The sequence below is a fragment of the Odocoileus virginianus genome, unplaced genomic scaffold (genome assembly GCF_023699985.2).
Source record: "Odocoileus virginianus isolate 20LAN1187 ecotype Illinois unplaced genomic scaffold, Ovbor_1.2 Unplaced_Contig_19, whole genome shotgun sequence".
Lineage (NCBI taxonomy): Eukaryota > Metazoa > Chordata > Mammalia > Artiodactyla > Cervidae > Odocoileus > Odocoileus virginianus.
The window spans coordinates 468,062-489,169 of NW_027224336.1; the positions used below are offsets into that span (position 1 = coordinate 468,062).

Genomic DNA, 21,108 nt, shown 5'->3' on the forward strand with positions numbered 1-21,108 from the left:
AAGGATAAACTTAAAGTGTTACATGTTGAAAGCTAGTTACAGGATGTGCATGCTGTGCACTTTAATTTATGTGATAGCTGAACACACAGAAGGAGAGTGCGTGCTGTTTTTAAATCCACGCACGTGCAGGAAAGACCTAAAACGAGTGGAGTAACACAGACCGACGTGATGAGAGGAGTGGGAAGCAGAGGGTTTGTCTGTATTTTCCTGTGTTTGTGCTGCTTTATTATTTTTTTTAATGTCAGCATCAATACAGTAAACGTCAGCTTCTGTTCATTCTCAGCGGATGCGATTGCCTGTTCTGTGGCTCTGATCTGCTTTTCCGTGTTTAAAATGTTTCCCAAAAGTCAAAATAGGGACGAATGCAGAGCAATAGCAGCACTTTTATTTTAATTAATACGCTCCAGGGGTTGTACATTCGTGGGTTTGGACAAAGGTAGGGACAAGTAGCCACCCTCACAGGGTCACACAGACTAGCACCGCTGCCCTGAAAATCCTCTGCCCACCCCATTCGCCCCTCAGCGCAACCCCTGACCATCACTGACTTCCTAGTATCTTCAAAGTTCTGCCTTTTCCGGAGGCAATCGCACGTTAACAGTGAAATTTCAGGGAGAACAAGACACCCCGAGAAACCTGGCGTCAGTCGGGTTAGGTCTGGGTCAGAGAGGAAGGGGCGCCACCTCTCTCTCCTGTTGGTCCTGTTTGTGTAGATACAGCTATATTAATGCAGAAAGATGATTAAATAGAGTGTAAACACAATGACTATAAAATACCAAATTATAAGTGTATATATCCGTAAGCATTTGAAAATAATATTGACGTGTCACCCCTAAATATTTTAGGATGTTTGTGCTAAAAATGAAAATAATCTCCTTGTGACTATGACATTACCACTAACAAAATCAAGAATTCCACATTTAGTAGCCAGTCCACATTCAAATTTCTCTGATTATTTCAAGAAAGGTTTTATAGTTGCTTGCTGCTTTTTAAACAAGGATTCAATGTAGGGTTACACATTGCATTTTGTTATGTCTCTTTAGTCTGTTTTAACTTAAACCAGCACTGTCCACATATGCAAATATAAATATGCTAGCTGCCACATTAAAAAGTGAAAAGAAACAGTTGAAGTGAATCTTAATCATGTATTTATTTATATGATTTGTATGACTCTATCTAAATTAGCATTACACTTTTTCCCATGCTAAGGCATCACAATTTGGTGAGTACTTTACATTTCCCACAGATGTTGGTTGGGACCGGCGTGGATATGGCGGGGCAGTCTTCCCACAAAGAATCCCTGCATTTTCAACAGTGTTTACTTTCTGCCCTTTAGTTTTGAAAACAAATTCAAGGCTGCCTTCATCAGACAGCTGACAATCACACTATAATTTCAGGATTTTCAGATGCCATGCGCCACTTGGGGACACCAGCGTGGGACCCGGGGGTGAGCGAGGGTCTCCCGTCAGCATCACCGCCTCCCCTCAGCCCTTCAGCCCCGGTGAGGCCACACACGCAGAGGGAAACCAGTCCAACCGTCCCCGAAACCTCAGCCCCAGCCAGGCACAGTGAACACTTAGCAAGTTTATGAGCTAACCGGTCATTTTTAAAGAAAAGCAAGTTAGGAAATTTGAAGTCTCTCTTAAAACTTGCAAAATAAACAGCTTTTCAGAATCAGGGTCTCTGGCTGGTGACAAGGCTAGGACAGTGGCGCGTCTGTGCAGGGCTCTGGGCGCCCATTCACCCGCCCCGGGTCCACGTGTGGGAACAGAGAGCACGCTGCCCAAAAGCACCCAGGCTCTGACGCTGCACCCGCGAGCATGCAAGGGCCTGCGCCCCCTGAGTCTGTGCTCCAGTGGGTGCTGGGCCAGGACAGAACTTGACACCTGAACAAGCTGAGTCTGTGCAGAGAGGGGTACACGGAGGATTGAAGCTAGAGTGACCCCAGGATGGCCTGGGGGGCGGGGTGGGGGCTTGGTGGAAGACCTCACCCAGAAGGAGCAGCTCCATAGTGTCTGACTCTCCTGTCGCCCCAGTGAAATAGGAAACAAGGTCATGGTCTCAGCCTCGCGGAGGGAGCGGCATCGTCAGAGCAGAGGTGAACCCTCTCCTGTTTCTGTTGCTATGGACACCACCCCAGACTACGCTCTCCTCATTTCAACCTCATGGTGGATTTCGGGCTTCTCACTGTCTCCCCAACAAAAGTCAACAGACATCCATATAGTCAAAGCTATGGTTTTTCCAGTAGTCATATATAGATGTGAGAGTTGGATCATAAAGAAGGCTGAGCACTGAAGAATTGATGCTTTTGAACTGTGGTGTTGGAGAAGACTCTTGAGAGTCCCTTGGACTGCAAGGAGATCAAACTAGTCAATCCTAAATGACACTAATCCTGACTATTCGTTGGAAGGACCGATGGCTGAAGCTGAAACTCCAATACTTTGGCCACCTGATGGGAAGAGTCAACTTAGTGGAAAAGACCCTGATGCTGGGAAAGATGCAGGGCAGGAGGAGAAGGGGTCGAGAGAGAGTGAGATGGTTGGATGGCATCACCAACTCAATGACATGAGTTTGAGCAAGCTCTGGGAGATGGTGAAGGACGGGGAAGCCTGGCGAGCTGCAGTCCACGGGGTCTCAACGAGTCGGACTCGACAGAGCGACTGAACAGCAGCAGGTTTCCCCGTCTGGCATCTCTTCTGGCCCCAGTTCATCCTCCGTTCTCCAGACAGTGACCTTAAACGTTTTACTCCCTCGCTAGAGAACTTTAGTCAGTAGCCTTCTGATCACCCACTTCTCAAGCCCGAAGTCCCAGCTTCCCAGTCCAGACGGCACCTGTGAAGAGCTGGCCGCTTCGTCCACGGTTCCTGGGCCCCGTCGCGGCCCGCTGCCGGGCCAGTTCAGCGCGGCTTTGTCACCTGCCAGCTCTCGCCTTTGCGAGCGCTCACGCACACCCGTCTTCCATTGCTCCTTCAGCCTCCAGTCTGCGTCTCCCCTTGGTTCACGACACAAAACCCCATCCTGTGTCACTGGCATTGGCACAGCTTTCAGTCACTCCCTCAACAAATGTTTCCAGACCATGCTTTCTGTAAAAGGAGAGGTTTTTCTAAGCACCTGTCTAGCTTTCTTTTACATGGTTCTCTGTTTACCATCACATCTTGCTTTTTTAAGTAGCCTATACATTCTTATAATAAGTAAAACTTGCATAGCTAGCTTCTGGGGTTAAAAGGAAAGGAGACACCTAAGAGGGAAACGGCTGCACGCGACAATCCAAGAGGGGACACGGCATCAAAGGGTCCTCGGATGTGGGGCTGCGGCGCTCGGGAGAGCCATCCGCGGAGACAAATCACTTCCTTCACCGCGCTGGCGCCGCTCCTGCTAATGTAGCCTGGCGCCACGGATAATAAAAGGGATCCGATTTTTCTTCAGGTGGGGAGGGGGGAAACTACCCAAATCTTTATGCTAAGTTTCCACAGACCATTTCGTTTTATGATATCTAGGCACTGGGATAGCTTCAATTGATTAAGCAAATAGTGAATGAGAATTCGCCAATATTTGGCCAGCAAATGTCTGGCGATCAATGTTGGTTAACCCCCAGGAGAGGGGCCAGGCCGAGCTGGGAATCAGTGGGCTGGGCGTTAGCTGTCCTCAGCTTAGCCCCCTCCTCTCCCTTTCTGGTTCCAAGATGGCACCTGTGGTCCTGGGAGGAGGGCTAATCCCACAGAGCTGCAGACAGAGCCAGACACTCTCTCCTGTGAAAGCCACCCTGGGATGCGTGGCTTCTTCTGCAATGACATCTGTGTCCGTTCCCACTGGAGAGACGTCGGGGGACCAGACCGCGCCTGGCTGCGTCCCGACGGCGTTCCGCTGGTTTCTTCCCCACAAGCGCGTCCATCGCATTCCCTCCTCCGTCGTGTCCCTACGTGCACGCTCACACCTCGCTCTGCTCTCTGTTCATGGAACTAGTGTTTTCAGTGGAAGATGCAGCAGTATATTGATATAAAATATAAAGAAGAAAATGAAAGTTACTCACGATTCCGCTACCTTCTAACTTTTTCTAGACAACGTTATTCTGTAACATTACATATTGTGTAATATTATTTCATAATGACAGGTCCACTGCATCATGATGAAGGACAGGGAAGCCTGGCATGCTGCAGTCCATGGGGTCACAAAGAGTCAGACTTGACTTGGCAACTGAACAACAACAATAACAACAAAATCTTGTCACACATGTTTGTTGTGAGGATTTCCCCCTGGTATTAAATACTCCTTACAAGATATTAATTTTAGCTATGGTATAATGTTTCACTGAGTATACAGTTTAACCACTATTTTGTGTTGAAATAGCTACCTGGTTTCTGGCATTTAGCTAGTAAAATGTTTCAAAAAGTACAGTCTTGATCATATTTTTGGTTGTTCTCTGGGATAAAATCTTGTAAGTGAAATTCCTGGATGACTATTGATACATCCTGGAAATTTGCTTCCAGGAATCTGTACTAAATTTAAATTATTCCCTAAGAGTTCTAGGATGATGTCGTTTTCTCTGCACTCTGCTCCTTCCTAGTTGAAGGCAAAGAAACATGAAGCCCGACAGTTATGTTTCATCTGCTCCGTGGCTGTGGTCGGTGCCTCCAGCTTCTGTGTCCAGGTTCACACCTCCTGCCGTCTGTCTGTAACCCACCGTCTTCCTGACCAGAACCTTGGGACTGCCCTTGACAACCATGCTCCCCCGTCCACTGACAGTGGATCCACCCGCCACTCTTTGGCTACCTCCTGCTTCTCTGATCTCTGCCTTTTTAACTTGTTTTTCCATCATCTTCTAATCCTCCCTTCTTAGAATCCTCAGCACATCTTTGAAAAATAGATACAATTATGAGATTCTCCTAAGATGTATGGTACTTGACTATGTCACAGGAGTCTTGTCGACTTACCGTGAAGTCACTCCCATCCCTGAGCGGATGGTTTCCTGCCCTCCCGTCACACTGTCTCTCCTTCCAACCCCCTCACTGGGTCCTTCCTCTGCCTCAGATGGGATTCCCACCCCTTCTCTCCCTGGGGAGCTCAGCCCACTTGTCATGTCTTCCCTAGCTGAGCTGACTCCTTCGACCAGAGCTCATAACTGAACTTCCCATCTGCTGTGGTGCCGATCACACTGTGTCCGCACGGGTGGCTGGTCATCTCCCCTCTGAGCCCTAGAAGGTCAGTCTGTGTCCCTCACGCACTCGCCTGCAGCCTGCTGGCGGTGTTGTTCTGCACACTTGTGAGTTGCTTGGTGTCTGTATGGTGTTGTCTTCTCCTGACTCTGTACGGGGCTTCATGGGCACTCATAGAAAGTGGTTTTAAACCATTCACAAAATGTAGTTTAACCTGTAGCTGATTTTTAGATTGTCTTAAAAATCATATCGGCTTCATTTATGATCTACTGCTAAGAAGCAAACATTTTAAAACCAGGAAAATCAGAAGCTTGCAAGTGCTCCGTCCAGAGGACCCCAGATTGGAAATAACCAGGGTTGCTTATAATTCATGGTCAACTGATTAGACACTTTGTCTTATCCTTAAAAATGTTCAACACTTAACAATAAGCAATTAAGCCATGAGAAACTGGAAGGGTCTAGAGGCTGCAAAAGACAACAGCTTCTAATAAATTAGGATGATAATAAATTACACATCGACCCAGTGACCAGTTTCCGTTATCTGTATGATATTATGTGGTCTTTGGAGGAGGATCATTCTGTGGTCAGTTCAGCTGTTTTCCATACGTTAGGTGGTTGTGGTTTTCCTCTTGAACTTGAACTCGATTTGCAAATGCCAGTAACATCAGCTTCTCTTTTCCTTCCCCTTTGATCACAGTCCTAAGAGTTTTAGAATAGATGTGCTACTGTGAAAGGTTTAGTGGTTCTGCAACAGGAAAACCAGCCTGAAATATCTTCCTTTGGCCAGAATTTCTCCTTCTCTTATCACCAGTTGCACCAAGGTTTCAGATTTCTGTATGTAGTTTACTGCAAGGAGCTGGGAGGGTTTCCATTGACTTCAGTTCTGGTGAGCAGACCAATGGCTTCCTGGATACTAATACCGTTTCTTAGATTAGTACTCTAAATGTATGAACCTGTCTTATCAGGTAACTTAAGCAAGCAATCTCTGTGCATTAATTGCGATTGAAGTTAATGTTATTTATAAAATGAAATCAATATAACCTCTACTGCTCATTAACTGAGATGTTCTGGGCTCAATTCTATTTTATTTTCCAATTAAGTTCTATTAGTTTTTCTTATTGGCCCTTGAAAAAATAGCTGTGGAAACAAACAATGGTTCAGAGTCAACAATATGTCCTAAACCTTATATATTTGAATCTAAAAAGGATCTGATGTTCAATTATTAGAAATTACAAGATGCTCTAATATATGCATGCTCAGTTGCTTAGTCTTGTCCAGCTCTTTCTGACCCCGTGGACTGTAGCCCACCAGGCTCCTCTGTCTATGAGATTTTTTCAGGCAAGTATAGTGGAGTGGATTGCCATTTCCTTCTCCAGGGGACCTTCCTGACCCAGGGGTCAAACCCACATCTCCTGTTTGACATACTGATTCTTTACCACTGCGACCCCTGGGAAGGCTGGCGGCCAGGGAGCGACATCCTCAAAGCTCAGCATTCACTGCGTAAAATACAGGCTGGGGCCCCTTGCACAGACACCATTCCTTAGACTGCTTCATTCATGTGTTATTTGTGCTTGTTACAGCCTGTAACTTTCCCGGAGGGTGCCCAGATCTGTCCGATGTGCTGTCTGAAGGCCGGGATCAGAAACACTTCAGTCATGTTTACAATTTTAAAAATCACTTCCCACTGAGTTGTAGCTACCTTAACAATTGCCCGAAAGAATATTGCTCACAAAGCACTCTGATCAGATTCTCCCTTGTATACGTAGTCCACCTATTTTTGTATGTAAGGCAAGTGGCAACAAGTACTGTCTCCAACAAATTATTTCTGCTGTTAGAACTTCAACAGTTTGTTGCCTTCTAAATATAGTCGTATGCTAACATACTAGTAAAAGATTTAGATTATGTTGAATCCTATCAACCTCCCTCAATCTCTCTTTCTTGCTTTCCTGGAATAAATTTCTTTAAAAAATGAATCAACAGTGTTAGAATTGATATGATTTGTATTTTTTGTCTATTTTTGAGAGCAAGTTGATTGACCTCTAGCTAATTTGTCCAACGCAGAGCCACTCAGCCACACGTAGCTGTCGAACACCTTAAGATGACCCAGTTAAAGAAGAGCCATGAGTGTGAAACGCAGAACAGATTCTGAATGTGAAATGCATCAATAATCTTAAAATTGACTATATGCCGAAATGATAGTTTTCTGGATATGTTGGGTTAAGCACTCTATAGTCCATGGGGCTACAAAGAATCGGACAGGATTGAGTGACTAACCCTTTCACTTTCATTATTAAAATTAGCTTAATTTTTTTCCTTTTAAAATGCAACAACTAGAAAAAGCACAGGTGATTTGAATCTTTGTCTTTGTTTTCTATTAAGCAAAGCTAACCTAGAGTCAAATGGCGCTACTGGTAGAGTCTGTCTGCTAATGCAGGAGACTCAAGACTTGCAGGTTCAATCCCTGAGTCAGGAAGATCCCCTGGAGGAGGAAATAGCAACCACTCCAGTATTCTTGCCTGAAAAATCCCATGGACAGTGGAGCCTGGCAGGTTACAGTCCATGGGGTCACAAAGAGATCGGACATGACTGAGCAACTGAACATACAATTTAGAATGACCTAGGATGTAGAAGCCCCTTTCTGGTTTTTCAGCCATCTGAAAAAGTCAGAGTCATCCTTTTAACCCAGTGTGACTCTCAAGAAGTCAGTGGAACCACCACTTACTAAGTTGTACCATTTGATTGTAAACTGCAGTCTAGCAGCAAAAAGCACGTAATTCCCCCCTCCAAACAGGCTCCCTTTACAAGCAGGGAGTGAGTTTCTCCAGGTAAGTGTGGCTTCATAAATTCTAATTGATAGTAACACCAATAAACTAAGGAGATTAATTTACAATTATGGTTTATAAAGAACAAGCAGCAGAAAACCCTGTGAATGTGCCGTAATGTATACAACATATAAAGTAATATTACACTGTTATAACACCAAGCTGCATGATTATATATCTGTCTTCACACTTGCCTTCTTGGCTTCTGGTAAATTGGCAGAGATTTAAAATATGAAATTAGCTTCTTAACAACCAAGGATAATTAGTTGTAACATTCTCCGATCAAATCATTAAACACACACACATGCGATGACTTGTAAGAATAATTCACTCTCGTTTCTCTGCAGGTCAGACCTCCTTGTCTCTCTGTTTCCAGTGTAGCCCAGAAGAGCAGGTGCTCTTGGAGATGGTGTGAGCTTCTGACAGGCTGAGTGCTTGGGGAGCCCCCTCATCTGCCAGGCGACCCCCGTTTCTCCCGCCCTTCTGGCTGCTGGGCCTGCAGCCCTCGTTCACGGAGAGGACCCCGAGGCTGGCCGGGCAGCGCAGGACACAGATCCTGAGGGGCTGAGGCCGCCTCCGCAGGGCTGGAGCCCCGCCCAGCCCCGTGCTCTGCCCACCTGGCCCGGGGGATCCGGGCCTCGGTCTCAGGCTCGAGGAAAGTCCCTGTGCTCGTCGGGGGTGCAGGCTGGGAGGCACTGCTGTCCTGGGCTCTGATGTGGTTTCTGAGGTCTGCCGGCCTTTCCTTTCCTGGCTTCAGACTCTGAGCAACACACATGCGTTTGCCGGACTAGCCGGCACCTCGCTCGCCAGCCCCTGCCCAGCTTGCTCCCCAGCTGCCCTCTCGCTCCTCTCCGGGGTGACCTGTGACCCCACCTCAGTTACCAACCGCCTCTCCCCCAGCTCAACGTCCAAGAGCAGGTTTTCTGAACTGCCCGGTTTCCCTTCTAGTTTTCCTGCTTCCTCAGATCCCTTGGATCGAGGCCCTGCCTTCCCGGGGCCCTGTCACTGACCTTCCAAGGCCCCACGGTCGTGCTGACCCCGCTCCCCACCACCGGGCAGGGACCGTTTCTGGAAGCCTGAAGGTTGGCTTCTCTCATCACTATTTTTAAAAATGTTTTTGTCAAATAAACATTTTATAAGCAGTTATGACATCATCACTATTATTACTATTTAAAAATTCAATTCCACTCTGTTGGTCTACAGACAGTTCTTTTTCTGTGTTAAGTTGCCTCCATATGACTGAAATTTCCTCGGGCTCAGGAGCTCTTCTGCTGGTGGTCCCCAACCCTAGTTTCCAGCTGTACCTTTCACACTTTTTTCTTCAGATGGTTTAATTTTTTGGCCTATTTCCTCATGGTTAATTTCCTATATTTAGGAAAGCAATGTTTTTAAAGATAATGCCAGTTATTTTAAAAAGCCAAATTATTGTTTCTCTTCTATTTTTTCTTGACTATACTAGAGAGAATCAGAAGATAGACACCATTTTAGACTCTATCAGTGATTAACATAAACATGCTTTAGAACTAATATTTGTTATTTGTAGTAGGAAAATTTTGTAAGAGCCCAAATGTCCAACTTCTAGAGAAATTGTTAAAAAATTATTAACATTCATATTGTGAAAGTTTCCAAACAGACAATGTGCTATGGAGAGTAATTTGGCAAGATTTGTTCTCTTTATCCCAGAAATGCTAGTTTTCAGACTCTGTTCTATGAAAGCTATCAGAAATATGGTGAAGGACTTACATACAAGGATGCCTTCTGAGTGGGATTTGTAAAAAGATAAAACACTGGAAACCATTCAAAGAATAATTGTGTAATTAAGTACTATTGAGCCATAAAGTCATGTTTTTGAAGATTAGCTATAATCAAGTGTTCATGAGACAATGTTGAATGTAAAAAACTCACAAGATAAAAATATATGGACAGTCTGGTCCCCAGCTTCTTGTATGCTCACCAGATGGGACAAAGTCTTTTTTATATATTGTGCTTCCTTTGCTTTAAATGAGGATTGCGTTATTGCTATTTTCTTCTGGGTTTTGTTGCTAATACAATGAGATAAATGGCATGTTTTCTAGCGTTTGTTCACACACAGAATGTCTCTAGCAGAGAAGCGCTGGTCTTCTGAAATACCCCCTCCCCGACGCGAGCACGCACTGGGGTGACGCTGGGGGGGGGGCAGGGCGGGGTCAGGCCAGCCCCCCAGCTCATCACCGCAGAGCATTTCAGTGTGAGCAGCCATGTGAGGCGGGAACAGACGAGGAAGGTTCGGCCAAAATGAGGAGAGAGCGGGTTCTGCCCCCGGCCCTTTGCTCTGAAATGCCGGGGAGGAGGGCGTGGATGCCGGGCAGGGATGTGAAATCTTCTGCGTTTAGTCACCAGCAGAGTTTCGAGCAGCGAAGCCAGGGAAGCAGAAACAGATGGCTCTGATTTTCTCTGAAATGTGGACAGATTGAGGAGGAAGAAGCTTGGCACGAAGATGCAGGGCTTTGGCCAAATGGAGAGCCTCTGCGAGACGGCACACAGCCCTGGAGGGACATGAAAGTGCCCGAACGCTCCCAGAAAGTGTGCCTTGATGGGGACTCGGGAGATGGAGCCAGGCGGGACGGGACCGCATGACCTTGGCGTCAACTCCTCGCTGGCGGCCGAGGGGGAGGAGAGGGTCTCGGTGTCAAGGGCCCAGCTTCCCACACCCACCTCTGCCTGCCTCCCTGGGACCCGGACACATGTAAGCTACCTTTTGTAGAAAGTAAGGGACAAAAAATGTCCTCAACCCCAGCTGCCAACAATGAGCGGGACAACCAGACGGAAGATGAGGGAGGAAAGGGAGGCCTCAACACCGGGGTAAACCCACGAGATTCAGGAGACGCCAGGACCCCCACCAACAGCAGACGAATGTGCTCCCCAAGTGTGCATGGCAGGGTCCAGATTAGACCTCAGTCAGGCTGCGAAGTAAGCCTCCACAGATTTTAAAGACAGACAACGCATGAAGTATCTGCTACAGTCATGGTGAGGTGAAGTTAGCAACTAATAATAGAAGGGAAACTGGGGACATCACAGATGTGTGGAAATTAATATACTCAATCAATGCATCAAAGAAAAACGTCAAAGGGAAATTAGAAAATACTTAGAGATGACTGAAAATGAAAACAAAAAACATAGTATATGAAAATCTTCTAAAGATACTCATTTTTTTTTTTAGCATATTGGGGTTTTATCAGCTTTGATGCTTTGTTTGTTAAATAACAGATCTATTTCTGTTTTAATAACAAAAAGTCAATTTCAGTATCTTTAACAATAGATAAAAAATTACTCTGAAAAATCTAGAGACAGTTCTTCAGCAGCTCAACTGACAGGATCAGGATTCGGGATCCAGTTTCTCCCTGCTCTTTCAGTCAGCTCCATCCAGGCGGGTGTGCTGGACCTCATGGTCACTAGATGGCTGCAGAAGCTTCTTGGGCTCCAGGCTTCCAGGCTCAAATCTAGTAGAAAATACAAAATCTTGAAGACTGAAAACAACAACAACAACAACCCAACCTGAAAGATGAGAATGGTGTTTTGCTTCCTGACCTCACTGAGGACCATAGCCTGGCACACAACTTCTCAGACTGCTCTGAGGGACTATTCCAAAGACGCAAGGGAGGAGCTAGAATAGAGGAGTTTTTGCTGATAAAAACATGCAGTAGGACATCAAAATATAACTGCTAATCACAAAAAAGACATCTCAAATTAATGATTTTAGTGCTTTTCTATGTATGGGAATATTCAGGAGTCTGGGCTCATTAAAACCATTCCTTACAGTTCAGTCAGTCACTTCAGTCGCTCAGTTGTGTCCGATTCTTTGCAACCCCATGGACTGCAGCACGCCAGCCTTCCCTGTCCATCACCAATTCCCAAAGCTTGCTCAAACTCATGTCCATTGATATGGTGATGCCATTCAACCATCTCATCTTCTGTCATCCCCTTCTCCTCCTGCCCTCAATCTTTCTCAGCATCAGGGTCTTTTCCAGTGAGTCAGCTCTTCACATCAGGTGGCCAAAGTATTGGAGTTTCAGCTTCAGCATCAGTCCTTCCAATGAATATTCAGGACTGACCTCCTTTAGGATGGACTGGTTGGATCTCCTTGCAGTCCAAGGGACTCTCAAGAGTCTTCTCCAACACCACAGTTCAAAAGCATCAATTCTTTGGCACTCAGCTTTCTTTATGGTCCAACTCTCACATCCACACATGACTACTGGAAAAACCATAGCTTTGACTAGAGATGGACCTTTGTTGGCAAAGTAATGTCTCTGCTTTTTAATATGCTGTCTAGGTTGGTCATAGCTTTTCTTCCAAGGAGCAAGCATCTTTTAATTTCATGGCTGCAGTCACCATCTGCAGTGATTTTGGAGCCCAAAAAGTCTGTCACTGTTTCCATTGTTTCCCCATCTATTTGCCATGAAGTGATGGGACCAGATGCCATGATCTTTGCTTTTTGAATGTTGAGTTTTAAGCCAGCTTTTCCACTCTCCTCTTTCACCTTCATCAAGAGGCTCTTTAGTTCTTCTTCACTTTCTGCCATAAGGGTGGTATCATCTGCATATCTGAGGTTATTGATATTTCTCCCAGCAATCTTGATTCCAGCTTGTGCTTCATCCAGCCTGGCATTTCACATGATGTACTCTGCATAGAAGTTAAATAAGCAGGGTGACAATATACAGCCTTGACATACTCCTTTCCCAATTTGGAACCAGTCTGTTGTTTCATGTCCGGTTCTAACTGTTGTTGCTTCTTGACCTGCATACAGATTTCTCAGGAGGCAGGTCAGGTGGTCTGGTATTCCCATCTCTTTAAGAATTTTCCACACTTTGTTGTGATCTACACAGTCAAAGGCTTTGGCGTAATCAATAAAGTAGAAGTAGATTTTTTTTGGAACTCTCTTACTTTTTCGATGATCCAACAGATATTGGCAATTTGATCTCTGGTTCCTCTGCCTTTTCTAAATCCAGCTTGAATATCTGGAAGTTCACAGTTCACGTACTATTGAAACCTGGCTTGGAGAATTTTGAACATTACTTTGCTAGTGTGTGAAATGAATGCAGTTGTGCAGCAGTTTGAATATTCTTTGGCATTGCCTTTCTTTGGGACTAGAATGAAGACTGACCTTTTCCAGTCTTCCTTGCACGTGCACCTTAGCCATCGACGGCCAGCGTCCTATTTTCTCCACCCTGAACCCCTCGGGCGCACCACCAGGGGTGGCAGTGGCTGCTGGCTTGAGAGAGGCAAGCTCCTATGTGTAGGAAATAGAAGGGGACAGAATTTTGGCCCACACTCTTCTTCCCAGGAAACTCAGAACACAGTCCTGAGTCATGTGTGCACCCCCGAACCAAGGCCTGCGGTCAGGACACTGACTGGACCAAACCACTGATGGTCCTGTCTCTGAGGGGAGACTGGGCTTCCCACATGGCCTGGGAAAGCAGGGCAATGGCCAGGAATCTGAGGAAGGGGTGGGTGTGGGCAAAAGGACCCCTATCCCCATCAAGTCCACAGGTGTTCATGCATTTAGATTTTTTTCTATATATATATATCATATTCCAAAACAGATTAAAATAAATATTCTTTCTTTCATGATCTTCTTTCCTAGTTCAAGAAGATGAAGATCATAAAAGAAAGAATATTTATTTCTTCTTTTGTAATTCAAGTGCTTCCCTGGTAGCTCAGCTGGTAAAGAATCTGCCTGCAATGCAGGAGACCCCAGTTCGATTCCTGGGTCAGGAAGATCCGGGCTGGAGAAGGGATAGGCTACCCACTCCAGTATTCTTGGGCTTCCCTGGTGGCTCAGCTGGTAAAGAATCCACCTGCAGTGTGGGAGACCTGGGTTCGATCCCTGGGTTGGGAAGATCCCCTGGAGAAGGGAATGGCTACCCACTCCAGTATTCTGGCCTGGAGAATTCCATGGACTGTATAGTCCATGGGTTTGCAAAGAGTTGAACATGACTGACGACTTTCACTTCACTTCCTAGTTCAAAGTCATATGACAAACTTACTGGGAATTATCTTCAACCTTTTAATAAGAAGATGTGATTTCCATTAGGAAATTTGTAATACATTCTAGGATAACCTCATACAGTGAAAACTCCTAAAGGTGACTGAATACTTGTTGTTTTTTTTTTTTTTCTCAGTTAGAAGCCTGTGGACAAAATAATCAAGTAAATCATAAATAAATGAGTGAGAGGTATAAAGTAATTTGCAAGCGGTCACATAGTGTCCAAGGAGCGAACGTGACTCTGGCTAAATCTGAACAGTTTAATGTAAGGACAGGAAGAAAGCTTGTTTTCTCATTTCTAAGTGACACAGATGGAAGTGAAGAATTTGGAAACTGAAAATGCAATAATACATATGGTGCTGCTGCTGCTGCTGCTAAGTCGCTTCAGTTGTGTCTGACTCTGTGCAACCCCAAAGACAGCAGCCCACCAGGCTCCGCCACCCCTGGGATTCTCCAGGCAAGAACACTGGAGTGGGTTGCCATTTCCTCCTCCAATGCATGAAATGCACCCTGTCTGTGTCAGCCGTTGTCTCTGCCCGGACCGTCCCCCACTGGGGTATAACCTCGACCAGGCCCAGTGAGCCGGGGTCTCCGTGTGAGGGGTCTGGGGCACAGCCGTCATCTGGGGGCTGGGGGAACGCTGGCTGTGTGCAGGCGGTGGGGGCGGGCCTGAGGTTCTGGTGGAGGGTCTGACGCCTTTGACCAAAACTTCACACTGAGTCCTGACTCTTAGAAAATTTCAGATGCTTAAAGTCAGGGAGGGAAGTGATGTGAAATGGGGGGACTTCTAGATCCTTGGATAGCTGGTGAAAACCTCACTCTTTTCAGACTGAGACCTCAGTCCCATGAATGTTTTCTAGAAGGACGCCTGAATACTGACTCAGAGCTGTGGCAAAACCCTGCATAATTTAGATCTTTCCCACTGGGATTTTCACCCGGGTTTCCTTCACATAATAAAGTTATTTTAAAAGTATTTTCTGAAGATGAAGTATAATTACTTCCCTGTGAATGAGTATTTTTGTTTATCCTATGTCTTGGATATCATGCTCAGCAACAGGGAAAAAACTGCAATAAAGAACTTTTAAAAAGAGACTGTGGCCTGAACTGTGGGCTCTGGGCCATGACCTGTCAGTCCAGGTTCTGGGGAGGGACCCTGATAATGGGGAACCTGCCGAGGGAGGTTTATGCCAGCAGTTCGCTGTGTTTTTTGCTTCTCTTTGCTTTGAAACATAAAACGGCTTAGAAAACAAAGTCTATTTTCTTTAAACACACAGAAAAGCTGAGATAAAGGGTTTTTTAGAAGCCCGCGGTATCTTGCACAGACCACAGACCCTCTGTTCCCTCCTGCAGCGTGCGGGCCGAGCCGTGTGACCCACGTGGAGAGCCCGTGGGCACCTTCCCGCTGGCCCCGGCTCTGCCCTGTGTGCAGGCCGCTGGGTATGCTTTCCCGGCGTGCAGGCAGGAGTTTCCAGCTTCCCCACGCTGCTCAGTCTCCCTCTGTCTGTGAGAGCTTATCGGGCCCTAACCCAGCTCCAGTCACCCTAGTAACTCTGCTTAACTCAGTATTTTGATGTTTTTTAAACACACAAAACATGTTCGAACACCAAAGAATCATGATTCAGTAGTGACTGCCAGAAAGCCCTAGGCAAACTTCTGCAGGTAACTCAAGCTCGTGAAGACAGCTCGGAGCTGGGTGTGGCTGGCAGGTGAAATCTAATTAGATGTGCTGTGTGACAGCTTCATTTTAATGAGAGCACCCGGGGCCAGATGCTGATGCCGGCAATCGCCTGGTTTGTGGAGGAGGGTGTTTAACAACCGCAGCATTGCTCATGCCTTGTGTCTGCAGTCTGGCGGAGACAGTCCTCGGTGGATACCTTGTGCTCCTCCTCTCCTCCCGCCCAGGTGGACAACACGGCTGCCCAGGACTCCAGAGACCCTTGGCATGCGTGGCTGAGCCCCGTGGCTGTTTACACTCCAGGCAGTGAGTGTGTAGGTGTTTCCTGGGTGGTTAATTGTTCGGCTCTCTGGAAAGCAGCCTCATCAGGTGTGGACTTGAGCGCTGCCATGACACGCCCCGGGTCACGTTTCCACACGTCCGTGGGCAGCACCGATGCTGTGTGGGGATCTGGGGACCGATGTTCTGGTGAGAACAGGAGATGCACACACCCTCCTGCCTGGAGGAGCCGACAGGGTTTGCACGAAAGGCAACCACCGGCCTCCCGCTGATCACCCGCTCCGCTCGTCCTCTCGAGGCCTTGCCTCGCCCTCACACTCTACATGCCCAGGACCTCCCTGCCCCGTCTGAGGTCCCCGTGTGGAGGGCCGGGGCCTCCTGCGGCCCCGGCGGGCGGGGGGCCGGGCCTCACCCCTGCGGGTCAGCTCGCCCATGTCCCGGCCGTCCCACAAGCCCCGGCCACTTGGCAGCGGATCCAGGAAAGAAGGGACTTTTCCTCCCCAGACTCACCACTTTCCGTCTGCTCTGAGGCTTCCGATGTCACCCCTCTCTGTGGCGTCGTTTCCCGGCTCCTTCCTTCCCGGTCTGACACGTTCTCAAGCCTCTTCTACCAGAACAACTTTGGGTTTGACTTCCTCTCTTAAGACACTGCCCTCAGCCTTCCACAGTCACGCTTCTGGCAGGAGTGACACGCACCGCCTCAAGCCTCAGTCTTCCTTTTTTTGTCTCTAAACAGCGTTTCTGAGCTCTAATTCACACACCATGTAATTCATCTCATTTCAGTGTGTGACTTCAACGCTTTTAATGTATCCACAGACACACAGTCAGAACAATGTTAGACTAACATTCTAACACAGTTCTAACACAGTTAGAACAGTTAACATTCTAACACAGTTAGAACAATGTTCTCACCCCAGAAAGGAGCCCCACACCTGTCAGTGGCACGCCTTTAGCTGACTGTCACGTCTCCCCTCCAGCCCCTTTTTGATTTGCTTTGTTTTCTTCTTTTAAAAATTGATCTATTTATTTTAATTGGAGACTAATTACTTTACAACACTGTGGTGGCTTTTGCCATACATTCACATGAATCCGCCACGGGTGCACATGTGTCCCCCATTCTGAACCCCGCTCCCACCTCCCTCCCACCCCATCCCTCAGGGTCGTCCCAGCGCACCAGCCCCGAGCACCCTGTCTCAGGCATCGAACCTGGACTGGCGATCTGTTTCACATATGGTAATATACATGTTTCAATGCTATTCTCTCAAATCATCCCACCCTCGCCTTCTCTCCCACAGAGTCCAAAAGTCTGTTCTTTATATCTGTATCTCTTTTGCTGTCTCGCATATAGGGTCATCATTACCATCTTTCTAAATTCCATACATATGCATTAATATACTGTATTGGAGTTTTTCTTTCTGATTTACTTCACTCTGTATAATGGGCTCCAGTTTCATCCATCTCATTAGAACTGATTCGAATGAATTCTTTTTAATGGCTGAGTAATATTCCATGGTGTATATGTACCACAGCTTCCTCATCCATTCGTCTGCTGATGGGCATCTAGGTTGCTTCCATGTCCTGGCTATTATAAACAGTGCTGCGATGACATTGGGGTGCACGTGTCTCTTTCAGATCTGGTTTCCTCGGTGTGTATGCCCAGGAGTGGGATTGCTGGGTCATATGGCAGCTCTATTTCCAGCTTTTTAAGGAATCCCCACACTGCCTAAACAACACTCTTACTCTGTTGATCTCTGAGTCTGTAAACCTCCCTGTTCAGGACAGTCTCGTGAACGATTCGCACACTGTGGTTTTGGGGGCTCATTTCTTCACTCGGCCCCGTGTTGCTGAGGTTAACCCATGAGGCAGGACGTCTCGGTGCTTTACTCCTCTGTGTGGTAAAGCAACATCTCATCTGTGAGCACACCAAAGTTTTCTCCATTATTCATCAGTGCTGGATATTGTAGGTTATTTTCACCTTTTGGCTATCATGATTAATGCTATTACAAACATTCAAATAATTTTAAAAGGATGCACCCTCCCACTCCTTCTTCATCTTTCCCCTTTTCCCCTTTTGAGAGCCAGACATTAAAGACTAGAACATTAAGAAAGCAAGAGCAGGATGTCCCCTGTGGTCCACTGGTTAAGAATCTACGTGTCAATGCAGGGGACACAGGTTCGATCCCTGGTCTGGGAAGATCCCACATGCCGTGCAGCAGCAAAGCCTGAAAGCCACAGCTACTGAAGTCTGTGCACCCTGGAGTCCTTGCTCTGCCACCAGAGAGACCGCCACGATGTGCAGCCTGCACGGCCAGGAAGAGCAGCCCCCCGCTCGCTGCAGCCAGAGAAACCCCACACATAACAAAGACCCAGTGCAGCCAAAATAAACAAAAACAAGGAAATAAATAAATCCTAAAGACACCAAGAGCATACACGGGGCAACTCTAAAGTGACCACACATGCCTAGGGAAGGCTCAGAAGGGACCTGAGAAGAGCTACGTCAGCCTGGTCTTCAGCATAAAAGCAGCTTGCACGTGCGCACACACACCCATATAGTAATGGATAAGATAATAAAGCGCAGCAATCCCCGCGGAAGGGCGGGGACCTGATTTCCATTTGTCACGTTATCCAGTTCAGATGTCCAGTCTTCAACCAAAAAGTCACAAGGCATACGAGGAGGTAGGAAAACATGGCTGAGATAAAGGAAAAAAAGGAATTAACAGGATCTCTGAAGAACAAAATTGGTAGCTATATTAGACAAAGTCTTAAAAACAATTGCCATAAACATGCTCAGAAAAGTAATGGAAGATGTGAAAAAAGTTGAGGAAATAATGTCTGAACAAAACAAAATATTACTAAGGAAATAGAAATCCTAAAAAGATACCAAAAAAGTTTCTGAAAATGTGAAGCACAATAACTGATGAAAAATTCACCAGAGTCTCAGAAGCAGATTTACAGCTCAGAAGAAAGACCCAGCAACCTTGAGGAAAAGACTGGAAATTACTGAGTCTGGAAAACAGAGAGAACAAAGAGTGAGGAACAGTGACCAGAGCCTCAGATGAGGGGAAGCGTGAGGACGACCAGATCACTCACTGTGGGAAAACCAGGAGGGAGCGTGAGGAGGCGTCAGGGGGACCTCACCTGGCTTCTCCTCACTCACTGTGGGGACTCCAGGAAGGAGCGTGAGGAGGCGTCAGGAGGACCTCACCTGGCTTCTCCTCACTCACTGCGGGGACTCCAGGAGGGAGCGTGAGGAGGCGTCAGGGGGACCTCACCTGGCTTCTCCTCACTCACTGTGGGGACTCCAGGAGGGAGCGTGAGGAGGCGTCAGGGGGACCTCACCTGGCTTCTCCTCACTCACTGTGGGGACTCCAGGAGGGAGCGTGAGGAGGCGTCAGGGGGACCTCACCTGGCTTCTCCTCACTCACTGTGGGGAAACCAGGAAGGCGTGCAAGGAGGCGTCAGGGGGGCTACACCTGGCTTCTCCTCACTCACTGTGGGGAAACCAGGAAGGAGTGTGAGGAGGCGTCAGGGGGACCTCACCTGGCTTCTCCTCACTCACTGTGGGGACTCCAGGAAGGAGCGTGAGGAGGCGTCAGGGGGACCTCACCTGGCTTCTCCTCACTCACTGTGGGGACTCCAGGAAGGAGCGTGAGGAGGCGTCAGGGGGGCCTCACCTGGCTTCTCCTCACTCACTGTGGGGACTCCAGGAAGGAGCGTGAGGAGGCGTCAGGGGGACCTCACCTGGCTTCTCCTCACTCACTGTGGGGACTCCAGGAGGGAGCGTGAGGAGGCGTCAGGGGGACCTCACCTGGCTTCTCCTCACTCACTGTGGGGACTCCAGGAAGGAGCGTGAGGAGGCGTCAGGGGGACCTCACCTGGCTTCTCCTCACTCACTGTGGGGAAACCAGGAAGGCATGAGAGGAAGCGTCAGGGGGGCTACACCTGGTTTCTCCGCAGAAGCCAAGAAGGCAATAAGAGAGTGAGCGAAAAATTCAGACTCCAGAGAGACCAAAAGTGCGGACTCCACCAAAATTAAGTAACTTCGTATATTAAAGACCATTATCAATAAAATGAAAAGACAACCTACAGGAACAGAAAAAAAATTGAAGCCTGTAAAGCTACACTCTGTGTGTGTACACAGTTACATAACTATGCTCACATGGGGGTGCAAATAGTCGGACACAACTGAGCGACTGACCTGAACTGACACCTATCTATTTATCTATCAGCTACCTATCCATCTGTCTGTCCGACTTTCTATCGAGAAAAGAAGAAAATGGTCATCAAAACATTTAGGATAGCAGTTTACTGGGCTGGAGGGTGATGTGTTCAGTCGCTCAGTCCTGTCCAACTCTTTGCAACCCTGTGGACTATAGCCCGCCAGGCTCCTCTGTCCACGGGATTCTCCAGGCAAGCACACCTGAGTTGCCATGAGTTGCCTTGCCCTCGTCCAGCAGATCTTCCTGACCCAGGGATGGAATCTGTGTCTCTTACGTCTTCTGAATTGGCTGGTGGTTTTTTTTTGTTTTTTTGTTTTTTTTTTTTTTACCACTAAGCTACCAGGGAAGCGGAGGAGGGTGACAGAAAGAGAGACACAGCAAGAAGCTTCACCTACATCCCTTGGAGCCTTCTGTTTCCTAAGATCTTTGGAAGATGTGCAGGTATTTGTATGATTATTTAAACAGAACATGGATATTGTATTTACTCTCATGTGAAAGACTCACAAAGATAATCGGTTCAAGTTTTGAGTTTTCTTAGCAGTTTTTTTTCCTCTCCCTTTTTGGGGCTTATACCACTATTTATTTTAGAAGGAGAGATTGAAATTAAGCATTCACATTTCCATGAATTTAGATAGACTGAAATGTTGAAATGGACAAACAAATGAACTGATCTTAAGTTGCATCCACCTGGAGTCAGCTCTGAGTCCGGCTGAGAGAGGGAGCAGGTGCGTGTAACCCACACTCGCTGTCTCGCATGGTCTCCGGGGCTCGCGGCCCCTCACAGGCTTGTGAGTCCGGTCACAAATCAGCAGGAGCCGCTGGGTCACAGGTAGTGGGGACGTGTGGAGTGTGCCCCCTGGGACAGGCAGACGTGCTGTGTGGACACCAGGCTGGTCCCTACTTCCAGTCACCACCTGAGAGCATCGAGGAGGTTGGGAGG

General features: G+C 47.2%; 1 long non-coding RNA gene across 1 annotated transcript; it reads right to left on the reverse strand.

Moving 5' to 3' along the window:
• Positions 1-11,130: 11,130 nt before the first annotated feature.
• On the reverse strand, positions 11,131-16,785 carry LOC110131515 (uncharacterized). The gene is made up of 2 exons (XR_002312206.1): positions 16,459-16,785; positions 11,131-11,451 (listed from the first exon to the last, which is right to left on the reverse strand). It is a non-coding gene; the product is annotated as an uncharacterized lncRNA (long non-coding RNA).
• Between the last annotated feature and the right edge of the window lie 4,323 nt (positions 16,786-21,108).